This window comes from Triticum urartu, chromosome 4 (genome assembly GCF_003073215.2).
Source record: "Triticum urartu cultivar G1812 chromosome 4, Tu2.1, whole genome shotgun sequence".
NCBI lineage: Eukaryota > Viridiplantae > Streptophyta > Magnoliopsida > Poales > Poaceae > Triticum > Triticum urartu.
In genome coordinates this window covers 495,627,894-495,645,320 of record NC_053025.1, presented here as the reverse complement: position 1 = coordinate 495,645,320, position 17,427 = coordinate 495,627,894, and positions in this window count along the sequence as shown.

Below are 17,427 nucleotides of genomic sequence, written 5' to 3'. Positions count from 1 at the left end.
GACCTGAAGAGTTGAAGGAGCTGAAGAAGCAACTCGATATTCAAGAGCGAATGGGTCTCGTCCGACCAAGTTCTTCTCCATGGGGTTGTGGTGTTATTTTTGTGAAGAAGAAGGATGGAACGGACCGACTCTATGTCGACTACCGTCCATTGAACAAGAAGACCATAAAGAACAAGTACCCACTTCCCAACATCAATGAGCTGTTTGAACAACTCAAAGGTGCTCAAGTATTCTCCAAGCTTCATCTCCGTATGGGCTATCATCAGATTCGCATTCGTGAACAAGATATCCCCAAGACAGCATTTGGAACAAGCTATGGTTCATATGAATACACTGTAATGTCTTTCGGCCTCGTCAATGCTCCTCCAACATTCTCTCGCATGATGAATTTCATCTTCAACGCCTACACAAATGACTTCGTATTGGTCTACCTCGATGACATTTTGGTCTTTTCAAAGAACAAGGAAGATCATGCCAAGCACTTGCGTTTGGTGCTGGATAAGCTCAGAGAACATCAGTTCTATGCCAAGTTTTCAAAGTGCGAGTTTTGGCTCAATGAGGTTCTCTACCTTGGGCATATCATCTCTACCAAGGGCATTGCTGTGAATCCTGAGAAGGTGTCTGCAATTGTGAATTGGGAACCACCTCAGAACGTGAAGCAACTCCGATGCTTCCTTGGGCTTGCAAGTATTGTCGAAGGTTCGTTGAGAACTTTTCAAAGATCGCGAAGCCTCTTTCCAACCTTCTCCAGAAGCGTGTGAAGTATGCCTGGTCTCCTGAATGTGACATCGCTTTCAACACCCTGAAAGATAAGTTAGACACTACTCCAGTTCTGACTCCTCCTGATGAATCCAAACCGTTCGAGGTCTTCTGTGATGCTTCCCTTCAAGGTCTTGGTGCAGTGTTGATGCAAGAGAAGAAAGTTGTGGCCTATACCTCTCGCCAGTTGAAGCCCAACGAAAATAACTACCCCACTCATGACCTCGAGTTGGCGGCAGTTGTTCATGCTCTTTTAACTTGGAGACATCTCTTATTGGGACGAAAAGTGGACAGTTCACTGATCATAAGAGTCTCAAGTACATCTTCACTCAGCCAAACCTCAACCTCAGGCAGACTTGTTGGGTCGAAATGATTCAAGAGTATAATTCGAGTATCGAATATACTCCAGGAAAGGCCAATGTAATTGCTGACGCATTGAGCAGGAAGGCTTACTGCAACAGTCTGATTCTCAAGCCTTACCAACCCGAGCTTTGTGAAGCGTTCCGCAAACTCAATCTGCAAGTTGTTCCTCAAGGTTTCCTCGCCAACCTCCAAGTCTCTCCTACTTTGGAAGATCAGATTCGCGAGGCTCAACTTCTTGATGCTATGGTGAAGAAGGTGAAGATTGGGATTGCCAAGAGTCAACCCAAGTACAAGTGATATCGTCTTGATGAGAAGGATACTCTATTCTTCGAGGATCGCATTGTTGTGCCTAAAGGTGACCTTCGTAAAGTCATTATGAACGAGGCTCACAATTCACTCCTCTCTATCCACCCTGGAAGTACAAAGATGTACCATGATCTCAAGCAGTCATATTGGTGGACTCGAATGAAGCGAGAGATTGCTTAGTTCGTGAATGAATGTGATGTCTGCAGAAGAGTGAAGGCAGAACACCAACGGCCAGCTGGTCTCCTCCAACCTCTTGCCATTCCAGAATGGAAGTTTGACCATATTGAGATGGAATTCGTGACTAGATTTCCAAAGTCCAAGCGTGGTAATGATGCTATCTTCGTTGTCATCGACAAACTTACTAAAGTGGCTCATTTCCTTCCTATCAAAGAATCCATCACAACAGCTCAATTGGCAGAGCTATGTACCTCCCGGATTGTCTCTCTGCATGGCATTCCGCAGTTGATATCTTCAGATCGTGGCAACATCTTCACCTCTAAGTTCTGGGATTCTTTTCAGAAGGCCATGGGCACCAACATCCGTTTCAGCACAGCTTTTCATCCTCAAACTAGTGGCCAAGTCGAGCGAGTAAATCAAATTCTTGAAGATATGCTCAGGGCTTGCGTCATCTCTTTCGGCATGAAGTGGGAAGATTGTCTTCCATATGCCGAGTTCTCCTACAACAACAGCTTTCAAGCGAGTTTGGACAAGGCCCCATTTGAAATTCTCTATGGCAGGAAGTGTCGTACTCCTCTTAACTGGTCAGAGACTGGTGAACGTCAACTTCTTGGCAATGACTTGATCACAGAGGCAGAAGAGATGTGCAAAGTCATTCGTGATAATCTCAAAGCCGCGCAATCGCGCTAGAAGAGTTACTATGATAGCAAGCATCGTGACTTGGCTTTCGAGATCGGAGACCATGTCTACCTCCGCGTCTCTCCAATGAAAGGTACTCGTCGCTTCGGTATCAAAGGGAAGCTTGCCCCTAGATACGTGGGTCCTTTCAAGATCTTAAGCAAGAGAGGCGATCTCGCCTATCAACTTGAGCTTCCCTCCAACTTTGCAAACGTGCACGACGTGTTTCACGTGTCTCAACTCCGCAAGTGCTTCAAGACCCCTGACCGCACTGTCAACTTCGAAGACATTGATCTCCAAGAAGACATGTCTTATCGTGAGCACCCAGTTGCTATTCTTGAAGAAACTGAGCGCAAGACTCACAACAAGTCAATCAAATTCCTCAAAGTCAAGTGGTCACATCATTCTGACCGTGAAGCCACCTGGGAATGTGAGGATCACCTCTGTTCTGAGTACCCGAAGTTTTTCCAGTCCTAGATCTTGGGACGAGATCCTTTCGTAGTGGTGGAGTGTTGTAACACCCCGGATGTAATTTACCTTATTTGTACTCCAACTCTTGTCGTTTCCGACACTAAGTTATTCTATTTCATCATTGTCGGGTTTTTTGTCTCCGTGTGTTTTGTCTTTGTCATGCATCTCATATCATGTCATCATGTGCTTTGCATTTGCATACGTGTTTGTCTCATGCATTCGAGCATTTTCCCCGTTGTCCGTTTTGCATTCCGGCGCTCCTATGTCCTCCGGTGTCCCTTTCTACCTCTTTTCGTGTGCAGGTGTTAAACGTTTTCGGATTGGACCAAGACTTGCCATGCGGCCTTGTTTTACTACCGGTAGACCGCCTGTCAAGTTTCATGCCATTTGGACTTCGTTTGATACTCCAACGGTTAACCGAGGGACCGAAAAGGCCTCGTGTGTGTTGCAGCCCAACACCCCTCCAAAGTGGCCCAAAACCCACCTAAACCTGTTCCATCATCTAGATCGTTCGATCACGATCGCGTGGCTGCAAACCGCGCCTCATTTGGAGCTTCCTAGCTCCCTCTACCTATAAAACTAGGCCTCCGCCGAAAATTTCGGGTCAAAACACCCCTAAACCCTAGATCCGCTCCTCTCCAGCCGCCGGACATGTTCGGAGCCTAGCCGAACACGTCGCGCCACCGCCGTTGACCAATCAAGTGCCGCCACGTGGCGCCCGAGCCCCACATTGCCGTCCCGCACCCGCCGCGGCCCGCGGGGCCCGAGGCCGGCCCTCCCCGCCGCCGATCCGGGCCGTCGCCTCCTCACGCCCGCGCCGCCCATCGCCTCCAGGTCCGGCGACAAAGCCCCACGCCAGCCACCGCGCGCCATCGCCGGCGCCGGCCCGACTCTGACGTCGCGCCCACGTCCGCCCCTCCCCGGCGTCACGCTGCGCCACCGCGCCAAGCGCCAACTCCGCCCGTAGCTCCGGCCACCTCCAAGTCCGGCGATGAACCTCGCTGCTCCGGCCACCTCTTCCGCCCCAGGTGAACAGTGATTCCGGCCGGCCATCCTCGTGACCCGCGCCGGATCCAGATCTAAGATTACCCCCTCGGTTGACTTTTTCATCCCTAAACCCTAGCATTTTTGCATTCTTCCACATGCCATAACTTCCTCATCGTAGCTCCGATTCGTGCGTGTAGCATATCAAAATGTTCTTCTCGGCGATTACATCATTTCATCTCATTGCATCATTTTCATTTGAGCTCATATTGATGCCCGAAATGCTGTTGGAAGAGGGCTATGTGAGGATAATTTCAGATCTGTTTCAGCAATTGCACTTTTGTCATTTTTTCCATGATTAATGTGTGCATGCTATGATCCTGAGCTCTACATGTGTTTTGAAGAATGCCATGCCATCTTTATAGGGGTTTATGCCATGTATTTTTGTGATCCTTGTGGTGACTAGCACAAGCATGCAAAGTAGCTTACTCAATGATGCTGATTTCAGGGACTTCGAATTTCACTAAGTTCTTGCCCTGTCATTATTTTTTATGCCATATGTTCATGTTGTTTCCTAGTGATCCGTGCCTCTTTTGAGGATGATCAGTAAGGATGTTTTGTAGATAATGTTATGCTCTATCCATCCATGTCTTTGTTTGAAATTATGGAGCAACCTAGCTTGAGTCAATCGAGCTCTACTTTTGCTATAAAATGTTCCTGGCAGATTATTAACATGTTTAGCAATTTTGCCGAGCTTGTGGTTGTTGATCCGTGCATGCTATGATGTTGTTCTTGCCATGTCTAGCTTCTATTCCATGTCTATTTTCTGGGTGTATGCTTAGTTTATCATGCAATGCCTCGTAGTGAGTGCATCGAGCTCATAAACATGCCTACTTGATATCTGTTTTGCCATGCTCCAGTTTTTCACTAAGTCTGAATCTGTTCATATTTTTGCTATGTTCACATGCTTGCAACTGTATTTTATGATCCCTTTTGACTCATGGTCACTAACGGACTTTTGTTATATACTTAGATTAGCTTCATACCGTTCCTTGCTTTGCCATGAAATATTCCTGTAGAATATAGTTATCGTGCTTTAAACATTGCTTCCTGATGATAAATTCCTGACATGCTGTTAATTTCACCAAGTCTAAAACCTGTTATCTTTTGCATTTTTGCCATGCTTGTTTGAGCTTGCTATTGAGTGAATTAGCCGTAGCTCAGTGTTCATCTTTTGTCAAGCATTATGAGTGGATCCCTGCCATGTATTTTGTTGCCATGTTTGAGTGCAGTAGCTTATCTATCTTGATGCATTTAGGAGGCTACTTGATGTTTATCGCAGACCGGTGCCATGTTTGTTTTGCTTGCCATTTCCAAACCGTGCATCCGATTCCGGTGATCTTTATATCGATTTCGACCGAAATCACCTCACCTTTCCAGTGGCACTCTTGGATTTCCAAGTTGAGGCCAGGTTTAATCATTCCTTTCCAAATCATGCATATGCATCGCATATCACATCCCGCATATCATACCATGTTTGCATCATGTTGCTTGAGCATTGCACGTGGTTGATTGTGTTCCTTTTTGTTTGTTGTTCTTGCTTTGGGTAGAGCCGGGAGACGAGTACGTGAACGAGGAGCCCATTGAGTACGCTTACGAGGATCAAGTCAACTCTGAGAACTTTGCAGGCAAGATGACCATACCCTCGAAATCACTTCTATCTTTGCTTACTAGATGCTCGCTCTTTTTCTATGCCTATGCTACGATACCTACCACTTGCTTATCATGACTCCCATATTGCCATGTCAAACCTCTAACCCACCATGTCCTAGCAAACTGTTGTTTGGCTATGTTACCGCTTTGCTCAGCTCCTCTTATAGCATTGCTAGTTGAAGGTGAAGTTTGGAGATCGTTCCTTGTTGGAACATGTTTATTGTTGGGATATCACTATATTTATCTTGTTTATCTTAATGCACCTATATACTTGGTAAAGGGTGGAAGGCTCAGCCTTATGCCTGGTGTTTTGTTCCACTCTTGTTGCCCTAGTTTCCGTCATATCGGTGTTATGTTCCCGGATTTTGCGTTCCTTACACGGTTGGGTTATAATGGGAACCCCTTGATAGTTCACCTTGAATAAAACTCCTCCAGCAATGCCCAACCTTGGTTTTACCATTTTCCACCTAGCCTCTTTTTCCCTTGGGTTTCCGGAGCCCAAGGGTCATCTTTATTAAACCCCCCTGGGCCAGTGCTCCTCTGAGTGTTGGTCCGACCGAGTAGACTGCGGGGCCACCTTGGGGCAACTTGAGGGTTGGTTTTACTCGTAGGATGCCTCATCTGAGTGTGCCATGAGAACGAGATATGTGCAGCTCCTATCGGGATTTGTCGGCACATTTGGGCGGTGTTGTTGGACTTGTTTTACCATTGTCGAGGATGTCTTGTAACCGGGATACCGAGTCTGATCGGATTGTCTTGGGAGAAGGAATATCCTTCATTGACCGTGAGAGCTTGTGATGGGCTAAGTTGGGACTCCCCTGCAGGGATTTGAACTTTCGAAAGCCGTGCCCACGGTTATGGGCAGATGGGAATTTGTTAATGTCCGGTTGTAGATAACATGAAACTTAACTTAATTAAAATGCACCAACCGCATGTGTAACCGTGATGGTCTCTTCTCGGCAGAGTCTGGGAAGTGAACACGGTGTTGGAGTAATGTTTGACGTAGGTTGTTCTAGGATCACTTCTTGATCATAGTTGTTCGACCGTGCTTTTGCCTTCTCTTCTCGCTCTCATTTGTGTATGTTTAGCCACCATATATGATAGTCGCTTGCTGCAGCTCCACATCGTACCTTACCTTACCTATAAGCTTAAATAGTCTTGATCGCGAGGGTGTGAGATTGCTGAGTCCCCATGACTCATAGAGTACTTCCAAAACCAGATGCAGGGACCGATGATACCGCTCCAGATGATATGATCGAGCTCAAGTGGGAGTTCGATGAAGACTCTCGTCGTCACTACGTGTCTTTCCCAGATGATCGGTAGTGGTGCCTAGTTGGGGCGATCGGGAACTTTGTCACATTTGGGGGTTGATCTTTATTTTGGTTCCATAGTCGGACCTTGAGTGTATTGGATGAATGTAATGACTTATTTATGTATTTGTGTGACGTGGCGAGTGTAAGCTAACTATGTATCTTTTCCCTTATCATATTACATGGGTTGTTTGTGAAGATTACCTCACTTGCGACATTGCTTTCAATGCGGTTATGCCTCTAAGTCGTGCTTCGACACATGGGAGATATAGCCGCATCGAGGGCGTTACAACTGAACTAGTATCAAATACCGAGGGGTTGCTATAAACACTAGTAAATTACACATCAATAACATGTATATCCAATATACTTTTGTTCACTTCGCATCCTTCTTATCCGCCAAATACTTGGGGCAGTTCGGCTTCTAGTGACTAGTCCCTTCGCAGTAAAAGCACTTAGTCTCAGGCTTAGGTCCAGACTTGGGATTCTTCACTTGAGCAGCAACTTGCTTTTCATTCTTCCTGAAGTTCCCCTTCTTCCCTTTGCCCTTTTCTTGAAACTAGAGGTCTTGTTAACCATCAACACTTGATGCTTTTCTTGATTTCTACCTTCGTCGATTTCAGCATCACGGAGAGCTTGGGAATCTTTTCCGTTATCCCTTGAATATTATAATTCATCATGAAGTTCTAGCAACTTGGTGATAGTGACTAGAGAACTATGCCAATCACTATCTTATTTGGAAGATTAACTCCCACTTGATTCAAGTGATTGTGGTACTCAGACAATCTGAGCACATGCTTACTGGTTTAGCTATTCTCCTCCATCTTGTAGGCAAAGTAATGTGAGGGGTCTCATACCTCTCGACACGGGCATGAGTATGAAATACCAATTTCAACTCTTGGAACATCTTATATGCTCTGTGGCTTTCAAAACATTTTTGAAGTCCTGGTTCTAAGCCGTAAAGCATGGTGCACTAAACTATCAAGTAGTTATCATACCGAGCTTTTGTCAAAAACATTCAAACCGTCTGCATCTGCTCCTACAATAGTTCTGTCACCTAGCGGTGCATCAAAGACATAATACTTCTGTGCAACAATGAGGATAATCCCCAGATCACGGAGCTAGTCCACATCTTTGCTACTAACATATTTCAACTTATTTTTCTCTAGGAACATATCAAAATTAAAACAAGGGAGCTAAACACGAGCTATTGATCTACAACATAGATATGCTAATACTACCAGGACTAAGTTCATGATAAATTAAAGTTCAATTAATCATATTACTTAAGAACTTCCACTTAGATAGACATCCCTCTAATCATCTAAGTGATCACGTGATCCAAATCAACTAAACCATGTCCGATCATCACGTGAGATGGAGTAGTTTTCAATGGTGAACATTACTATGTTGATCATATCTACTATATGATTCACGCTCGACCTTTCGGTCTCAGTGTTCCGAGGCCATATCTGCATATGATATGCTCTTCAAGTTTAACCCGAGTATTCTACGTGTGCAAAACTGGCTTGCACCCGTTGTAGATGAACATAGAGCTTATCACACCAGATCATCACGTGGTGTCTCGGTACAATGAACTTTGGCAACAGTGCATACTCAGGGAGAACACTTTTATCTTGAAATTTAGTGAGAGATCATCTTATAATGCTACTGTCAATCAAAGAAAAATAAGATGTATAAAAGATAAACATCACATGCAATCCTAATATGTGACATGCTATGGCCATCATCATCTTGTGCTTTTGATCTCCATCTCTAAAGTACTGACATGATCTCCATTGTTACCGGCATGACACTATGATCTCTATCATCTTGATCTTTTATCAATGTGTCGTCACATGGTTGTCTCACCAGCTATTGCTTTTGCAACTATTGCTACCGTATAGCGATAAAGTAAAGCAATTACATAGCACTTGCATCTTATGCAAATAAAGAGATAACCATAAGGCTCCTGCCAGTAGCCGATAACTTTAACAAAACATGATCATCTCATACAAAAATTTATATTTCATCACGTCTTGACCATATCACATCACAACATGCCCTGCAAAAACTGTTGGAAATATGCCCTAGAGGCAATAATAAATTGATTATTATTATATTTTCTTGTTCATGATAATCGTTTATTATCCATGCTAGAATTGTATTGATAGGAAACTCAGATACATGTGTGGATACATAGATAACACCATGTCCCTAGTAAGCCTCTAGTTGACTAGCTCGTTGATCAATAGATGGTTACGGTTTCCTGACCATGGACATTGGGTGTCGTTGATAATGGGATCACATCATTAGGAGAATGATGTGATGGACAAGACCCAATCCTAAGCATAGCACTAGATCGTGTAGTTCGTATGCTAAAGCTTTTCTAATTTCAAGTATCATTTCCTTAGACCATGAGATTGTGCAACTCCCGGATACCGTAGGAGTGCTTTGGGTGTGCCAAACGTCACAACATAACTGGGTGGCTATAAAGGTACACTACGGGTATCTCCGAAAGTGTCTATTGGGTTGGCACGAATCAAGACTGGGATTTGTCACTCCGTGTGACGGAGAGGTATCTCTGGGCCCACTCGGTAGGACATCATCATAATGCGCACAATGTGATCAAGGAGTTGATCACGGGATGATGTGTTACGGAACGAGTAAAGAGACTTGCCGGTAATTGAACAAGGTATCGGGATACCGACGATCGAATCTCGGGCAAGTACCGTACCGATAGACAAAGGGAATTTTATACGGGATTGATTAAGTCCTTGACATCGTGGTTCATCCGATGAGATCATCGTGGAACATGTGGGAGCCAACATGGGTATCCAGATCCCGCTGTTGGTTATTGACCGGAGAGTCATCTCGGTCATGTCTGCATGTCTCCCGAACCCGTAGGGTCTACACACTTAAGGTTCGGTGACGCTAGGGTTATAGAGATATTAGTATGCGGTAACCCGAAAGTTGTTCGGAGTCCCGGATGAGATCCCGGACGTCACGAGGAGTTCCGGAATGGTCCGGAGGTAAAGAATTATATATAGGAAGTGCTATTTCGGCCATCGGGACAACTTAAGGTTCGGTGACGCTAGGGTTGTAGAGATATTAGTATGCGGTAACCCGAAAGTTGTTCGGAGTCCCGGATGAGATCCCGGACGTCACGAGGAGTTCCGGAATGGTCCGGAGGTAAAGAATTATATATAGGAAGTGCTATTTCGGCCATCGGGACAAGTTTCGGGGTTATCGGTATTGTACCGGGACCACCGGAAGGGTCCCGGGGGTCCACCGGGTGGGGCCACCTGCCCGGGGGGCACATGGGCTGTAGGGGGTGCGCCTTGGCCTATATGGGCCAAGGGCACCAGCCCCAAGAGGCCCATGCGCCAAAGGAGAGGAGGGGCAGAGTCCTAAGGGGGGCCTCCCTCTCCCTCCCGTGACACATCTCCCTCCTCCCGCAGCGCTTGGCGAAGCCCGAAGCCCTGTTGGAATCCCGCTACTTCCACCACCACGCCGTCGTGCTGCTGGATCTCCATCAACCTCTCCTCCCCCCTTGCTGGATCAAGGAGGAGACGTCGCTGCTCCGTACGTGTGTTGAACGCAGAGGTGTCGTCCGTTCGGCGCTAGGATCATCGGTGATTTGGATCACGACGAGTACGACTCCATCAACCCTGTTCTCTTGAACGCTTCCGCGCGCGATCTACAAGGGTATGTAGATCCACTCCTCCCTCGTTGCTAGATGACTCCATAGATAGATCTTGGTGACACGTAGGAAAATTTTGAATTTATGCTACGTTCCCCGACAGTGGTATCAGAGCTAGGTCTATGCGTAGTTTCTATGCACGAGTAGAACACAAAGTAGTTGTGGGCGTTGATTTTGTTCAATATGCTTACCGTTACTAGTCCAATCTTGATTCGGCGGCATCGTGGGATGAAGCGGCCCGGACCGACCTTACACGTACTCTTACGTGAGACTGGTTCCACCGACTGACATGCACTAGTTGTATAAGGTGGCCAGCGGGTGTCTGTCTCTCCCACTTTAGTCGGATCGGATTCGATGAAAAGGGTCCTTATGAAGGGTAAATAGCAATTGGCATATCACGTTGTGGTTTTTGCGTAGGGTATGCTATGTGATGTGATATGGCCAAAAGGATGTGATGAATGATATATGTGATGTATGAGATTGATCATGTTCTTGTAATAGGAATCACGACTTGCATGTTGATGAGTATGACAACCGGCAGGAGCCATAGGAGTTGTCTTAATTTATTTATGACCTGCGTATCAACATAAACGTCATGTAATTACTTTACTTTATTGCTAACGGTTAGCTATAGTAGTAGAAGTAATAGTTGACGAGACAACTTCATGAAGACATGATGATAGAGATCATGATGATGGAGATCATGGTGTCATGCCGGTGACAAGATGATCATGGAGCCCCAAGATGGAGATCAAAGGAGCTATATGATATTGGCCATATCATGTCACTATTTTTTGATTGCATGTGATGTTTATCATGTTTATGCATCTTATTTGCTTAGAACGACGGTAGTAAATAAGATGATCCCTCATTAAAATTTCAAGAAAGTGTTCCCCCTAACTGTGCACCGTTGCGACAGTTCGTTGTTTCGAAGCACCACGTGATGATCGGGTGTTAGATTCTAACGTTCACATACAACGGGTGTAAGACAGATTTACACACGCGAAACACTTAGGTTGACTTGACGAGCCTAGCATGTGTACAGACATGGCCTCGGAACACAGAAGACCGAAAGGTCGAGCATGAGTCGTATGGTAGATACGATCAACATGAAGATGTTCACCGATGATGACTAGTCCGTCTCACGTGATGATCGGACACGGCCTATTTGACTCAGATCATGTAATCACTTAGATGACTAGAGGGATGTCTATCTGAGTGGGAGTTCATAAGATGAACTTAATTATCCTGAACATAGTCAAAAGGTCTTCGCAAATTATGTCGTAGCTCGCGCTTCAGTTCTATTGTTTAGATATGATCCTAGAGAATTTAATTGAAAGTTGATAGTAGCAATTATGCGGACTAGGTCCGTAAACTGAGGATTGTCCTCATTGCTTCATAGAAGGCTTATGTCCTTAATGCACTGCTCAGTGTGCTGAACCCCGAATGTCGTCTGTGGATGTTGCGAACATCTGACATACACATTTTGATAATTACGTGATAGTTCAGTTAAACGGTTTAGAGTTGAGGCGCCGAAGACATTTTTGAAACGTCGTGGAACATATGAGATGTTTCGAGGGCTGAAATTGGGATTTCAGGCTCGTGCCCACGTCAAGAGGTATAAGACCTCCGACAATTTTCTTAGCCTACAAACTAAGGGAGAAAAGCTCAATTGTTGAGCTTGTGCTCAGATTGTCTGAGTACAACAACCATTTGAATCAAGTGGGAGTTGATCTTCCAGATGAGACAGTGATGGTTCTCCGAAGTCATTACCACCAAGCTGCTAGAGCTTCGTGATGAACTATAATATATCAGGGACATATATGATGATCCTTGAGATATTCGCGATGTTTGACACCACGAAAGTAGAAATCAAGAAGGAGCATCAATTGTTGATGGTTGGTGAAACCACTAGTTTCAAGAAGGGCAAGGGCACGAAGGGATACTTCATGAAATGGCAATTCAGCTGCTGCTCTAGTGAAGAAACCCAAGGTTGAACCCAAACCCGAGACTAAGTGCTTCTGTAATAAGGGGAACAACCACTGGAGCAGAATTACCCTAGATACTTGGTAGATGAGAAGGCTGGCAAGGTCGATAGAAGTATATTAGATATACATTGTGTTGATGTGTACTTTACTAGTACTCCTAGTAGCACCAGGGTATTAGATACCGGTTCAGTTGCTAAGTGTTAGTAACTCGAAATAAAAGCTACGAAATAAACGGAGACTAGCTAAAGGTGAGCTGACGATATGTGTTGGAAGTGTTTCCAATGTTGATATGATCAAGCATCGCACGCTCCCTCTACCATCGAGATTGGTGTTAAACCTAAATAATTGTTATTTGGTGTTTGCGTTGAGCATAGACATGATTGGATTATGTCTATCGCAATACGGTTATTCATTTAAGGAGAATAATGGTTACTCTGTTTATTTGAATAATACCTTCAATGGTCTTACACCTAAAATGAATGGTTTATTGAATCTCGATCGTAGTGATACACATGTTCATGCCAAAAGATAGTAATGATAGTACCACCTACTTGTGACACTGCCACATAAGTCATATCGGTATAAAACGCATGAAGAAGCTCCATGTTGATGGATCTTTGGGCTCACTCGTTTTTGAAAAGTTTGAGACATGCGAACCATGTCTATTGGTGTATATGCATGAAGAAACTCCATGCAAATGGACCGTTTGGACTCACTTGATTTTGAATCACTTGAGACATGCAAGTCATACCACATGGGCAAGATGACTGAAAGCCTCGTTTTCAGTAAAATGGAACTAGAAAGCAACTTGTTGGAAGTAATACATTTTGATGTGTGCAATCCAATGAGTGCTGAGGCGTGTAGTGGATATCGTTATGTTCTTACTTCACAGATGATTTGAGTAGATGTTGAGTATATTTACTTGATGAATCACGAGTCTGAATTATTGAAAGGTTCAAGTAATTTCAGGGTGAAGTTGAAAGATCGTCGTGACAAGAGGATAAAAGATCTATGATATGATCATAGAGATGAATATCTGAATTACGAGTTTGGCACAGAATTAAGACATTGTGGAAATTGTTTCACAACTAATACAGCCTGGAACACCATAGTGTGATGGTGTGTCCGAACATCATAACTGCACCCTATTGGATATGATGCATACCATGATGTCTCTTATCGAATTACCACGATAGTTTATGGGTTAGGCATTAAAGACAACCACATTCACTTTAATAGGGCACAACGTAATTCCGATCAGATGACACCATATGAACTATGGTTTAGAGAAACCTAAGCTGTCATTTCTTAGAAGTTTGGGGCTGCGACGCTTATGTGAAAAAGTTTCAGGCTGATAAGCTCGAACCCAAAGCGGATAAATGCATCTTCATAGGACACCCAAAACAGTTGGGTATACCTCCTGTCTCAGATCCGAAAGCAATAAGGGATTGTTTCTAGAATCGGGTCCTTTCTCGAGGAAAAGTTTCTCTCGAAAGAATTGAGTGGGAGGATGGTGGAGACTTGATGAGGTTATTGAACCGTATCTTCAACTAGTGTGTGGCAGGGCACAGGAAGTTGTTCCTGTAACAATTGAAGTGGAAGCTTATGATAGTGATCAAGAAACTTCAGATCAAGTCACTACCAAACCTCGTGGGATGACAAGGATGCATACTACTTCAGAGTGGTACGTGATCCTGTCTTGGAAGTCATGTTGCTAGACAACAATGAACCTACGAGCTATGGAGAAGCGATGGTGGGCCCGGATTCCGATAAATGGCTCGAGGCCATAAAATCCGAGAGAGGATCCATGTATGGAAACAAAGTGTAGACTTTGACAGAACAGCTCGATGGTCGTGAGGCTGTTGAGTGCAGATGGATTTTAAAAGGAAGACAGACAATGATGGTAGGTATCACCATTAAGAAAGCTCGACTTGTCGTTAAGATGTTTTCCGACAAGTTCAAGGAGTTGACTACGATGAGACTTTCTCACTCGTAGCGATGCTAAGAGTCTGTTGGAATTATATTAGCGATTACTGCATTATTTATGAAATCTTGCAGATAGGATGTCAAAACATTGTTTCCTCGACGTTTTTTTTTTGAGGAAAGGTTGTATGTGATACAAATCGGAAGGTTTTGTCAATCCTGAAAGATGCTAATAAGTATGCAAAGCTCCAGCAATCCTTCTAGGGACTGGAGTAAGCATCTCGGAGTTGGAATGTATGCTTTGATGATGATCAAAGATTTTGGGTGTATACAAAGTTTATGAGAAACTTGTATTTCCAAAGAAGTGAGTGGGAGCACTATAGGATTTCTGATAAATATATGTTGTTGACATATTGTTGATCGGAAATGACGTAGAATTTCTGGAAAGCATATAGGGTTATTTGGAAAGTGTTTTTCAATGGAAAGCCTGGATTAAGCTACTTGAACATTGAGCATCAAGATCTATAAGGATAGATCAAAACGCTTAATGGTACTTTCAAATGAGCACATACCTTGACATGATCTTGAAGGTGTTCAAGATGGATCAGTCAAAGAAGGAGTTCTTGCCTGAGTTGTAAGGTATGAAGTTAAGACTTAAAGCTCGACCACGGCAGAATAGAGAGAAAGGACGAAGGTCGCCCCCTATGCTTAAGACGTAGGCTCTACAGTATGCTATGCTGTGTACCGCACCTGAAGTGTGCCTTGCCATGAGTCAGTCAAAGGGTACAAGAGTGATCCAAGAATGGATCACAGGACAGCGGTCAAAGTTATCCTTAGTAACTAGTGGACTAAGGAATTTTCTCGATTATGGAGGTGATAAAGATTTTGACGTAAAGAGTTACGTCGATGCAAGCTTAACACCTATCCGGATAGCTCTGAGTAGAGATGCCGGATACGTATAATGGAGCAACAATTTAGAATAGCTCCAAGTAGAACAGTTATTTGGAATAGCTCCAAATAGAACGTGGTAGCTACATCTAGGAGATGACATAGAGATTTGTAAAGCACACATGGATCTGAAAGGTTCAGACCCGTTGACTAAAACCTCTCTCACAAGCAAAACATGATCAAACCCAGAACTCATTGAGTCTTAATCACATGATGATGTGAACTAGTTTAGTGACACTAGTAAACTCTTTGGATGTTGGTCACATGGCGATGTGACCTGTGAGTGTTAATCACATGACGATGTGAACTAGATTATTGACTCTAGTGCAAGTGGGAGACTGTTGGAAATATGCCCTAGAGGCAATAATAAATTGATTATTATTATATTTCCTTGTTCATGATAATCGTTTATTATCCATGCTAGAATTGTATTGATAGGAAACTCAGATACATGTGTGGATACATAGACAACACCATGTCCCTAGTATGCCTCTAGTTGACTAGCTCGTTGATCAATAGATGGTTACGGTTTCCTGACCATGGACATTGGATGTCGTTGATAATGGGATCACATCATTAGGAGAATGATGTGATGGACAAGACCCAATCCTAAGCATAGCACTAGATCGTGTAGTTCGTATGCTAAAGCTTTTCTAATGTCAAGTATCATTTCCTTAGACCATGAGATTGTGCAACTCCCGGATACCGTAGGAGTGCTTTAGGTGTGCCAAACGTCACAACGTAACTGGGTGGCTATAAAGGTACACTACGGGTATCTCCGAAAGTGTCTGTTGGGTTGGCACGAATCAAGACTGGGATTTGTCACTCCGTGTGACGGAGAGGTATCTCTGGGCCCACTCGGTAGGACATCATCATAATGTGCACAATGTGATCAAGGAGTTGATCACGGGATGATGTGTTACGGAACGAGTAAAGAGACTTGCCGGTAATGAGATTGAACAAGGTATCGGGATACCGACGATCGAATCTCGGGCAAGTATCGTACCGATAGACAAAGGGAATTGTATACGGGATTGATTAAGTCCTTGACATCGTGGTTCATCCGATGAGATCATCGTGGAACATGTGGGAGCCAACATGGGTATCCAGATCCCGTTGTTGGTTATTGACCGGAGAGTCGTCTCGGTCATGTCTGCATGTCTCCCGAACCCGTAGGGTCTACACACTTAAGGTTCGGTGACGCTAGGGTTATAGAGATATTAGTATGCGGTAACCCGAAAGTTGTTCGGAGTCCCGGATGAGATCCCGGACATCACGAGGAGTTCCGGAATGGTCCGGAGGTAAAGATATTATATATAGGAAGTGCTATTTCGGCCATCGGGACAAGTTTCGGGGTCACCGGTATTGTACCGGGACCACCGGAAGGGTCCCGGGGGTCCACCGGGTGGGGCCACCTGCCCCGGGGGCCACATGGGCTGTAGGGGGTGCGCCTTGGCCTATATGGGCCAAGGGCACCAGCCCCTAGAGGCCCATGCGCCAAAGGGACAAGAGGAGGGGAGAGTCCTAAAGGGGGAAGGCACCTCCGAGGTGCCTTGGGGAGGATGGACTCCCCCCCCCTTGGCCGCACCCTTCCTTGGAGGAAGGGGCAAGGCTGCGCCCTCCCCCTCTCCCTTGGCCCTATATATAGTGGGGGAAGGGAGGGCAATCCATCTATGTTGGAAATATGCCCTAGAGGCAATAATAAAAGTATTATTATTATATTTCTTTGATCATGATAATTGTCTTTATTCATGCTATAACTGTATTATCCGGAAATCGTAATACACGTGTGAATACATAGACCATAATATGTCCCTAGTAAGCCTCTAGTTGACTAGCTCGTTGATCAACAGATAGTCATGGTTTCCTGGCTATGGACATTGGATGTCATTGATAACGGGATCACATCATTAGGAGAATGATGTGATGGACAAGACCTAATCCTAAGCATAGCACAAGATCGTGTAGTTCATTTGCTAGAGCTTTTCCAATGTCAAGTATCTTTTCCTTTGACCATGAGATCGTGTAACTCCCGGATACCGTAGAGTGCTTTGGGTGTATCAAACGTCACAACGTAACTGGGTGACTATAAAGGTGCACTACA